The sequence below is a fragment of the Apis dorsata genome, unplaced genomic scaffold (assembly GCF_000469605.1).
Source record: "Apis dorsata unplaced genomic scaffold, Apis dorsata 1.3 scaffold_291, whole genome shotgun sequence".
Taxonomy (NCBI): Eukaryota; Metazoa; Arthropoda; class Insecta; order Hymenoptera; family Apidae; genus Apis; species Apis dorsata.
In genome coordinates, this window is record NW_006263566.1 from 469,580 (window position 1) to 470,923 (window position 1,344).

The 1,344-nt window shown below is 21.2% G+C and overlaps 1 protein-coding gene across 3 annotated transcripts in view; it reads left to right on the forward strand.

The window, feature by feature from the left end:
- LOC102678073 (potassium/sodium hyperpolarization-activated cyclic nucleotide-gated channel 3) overlaps positions 1 to 1,344 on the forward strand; it is a 191,080-nt gene that overhangs the window by 65,172 nt on the left and 124,564 nt on the right. The gene's annotated exons all lie outside the window — the stretch shown is intronic.

A 1,344-nucleotide genomic window follows, 5' to 3' on the forward strand; every position in this document is an offset into this window, starting at 1 on the left:
TGTTTTATTAATAAATTCAAAATCACTTTTTCAGTTTTATCCACATTGATTCTTTTTGTGATTAATTCCGTTATTAATTATGTATAAAAAAAAAAACGAATGTTTTCGATAATGAAAAAATTGAACTTTTATTTTTATTAAATCGTAATTTTATTTTCAATTAGAATTTTGTTCCTAATTATTTTGAGTTTTTAACTTTTTACTCTTTCGTAAGTTTCTCTTATTTTGAATATCTTAATATTTTTTTTAATATTGTAATATATAATATAGGATAAACATATCTTTAGAAAGTTCTTCATTTTTTTAAACTATCTATTTCTACAATATTTCCTTGTATTTTAATTTTTTAATTTTCCATATTATGCTATCAAATAATTTGAATTTTATGAAACAAAATATTAAATATCTTGGAATTTCTTTTAATAAAATGATTTGAAAAGAAAAATTTTAAAGCTAAATATAAACATAATATTTTTAAATATAAGAAGATATACATATAAAAAATTATAATCTCATTGTTTCAAAATATTTCAAATTATATTTATTGTTTGAATTTCATTTTAGAGATATATTGCACGTTTAAAAAATTCTAATTTTTAAAATTAATTTGTTAATATTTTCAATCATTCAAACGATATTCTATTGCAATAGATATTAATATAATTTTCTTATTCTATGAATATCAATTCAAAAAAAAACCGAAAAAAAAAAAAGAATGCATACAAGATTTTCCGTGTCGTTTTTCTTAATTACGCAAAATCCACTTCATTTTTAATTTTTCTCAATGTAAGAATTACAATAAATAATAGAATATAACAGAAATTATTCGAGCAACAAGTTGGTCTCTTTTAAAAGTCAAGAAGATTTACTATCTCTACTTCTAAGAAAAAACAGTTATGTTTGGTTATTAAGTAAATCACAGTGGAATAAGATAGATTTTTCCTTGCAACGAGAAATGTTACATGGTCGAACGAACTCATCTGATCTCATCTCTGCATGGAAGCTGCTTCGAAGTTACCTCATTCTTTTTCTCCTTCCTCTTTTGTTTTTTAATTAAAACACTAGAAGTATCGACCTGTAACGTATAGGTAAATATGCTATATATAGATGATTATAATTAAAATAATATGATGAAAATAAGCGAATACAGCTTGTGAATCGGAGTAGAATTAAGGAATTAAAAAGTTTCCATTCGAATTTATAATTAATAATGGAATTAATCAGAAAAAGAATCAATATGGATAAAACTAAAAAAGTGATTTCAAATTTATTAATAAAACGTTTGCTAAAACTTGTAATATATTTTAAGAGATATAGAAACAAACTTTATTTGGGCATATTATT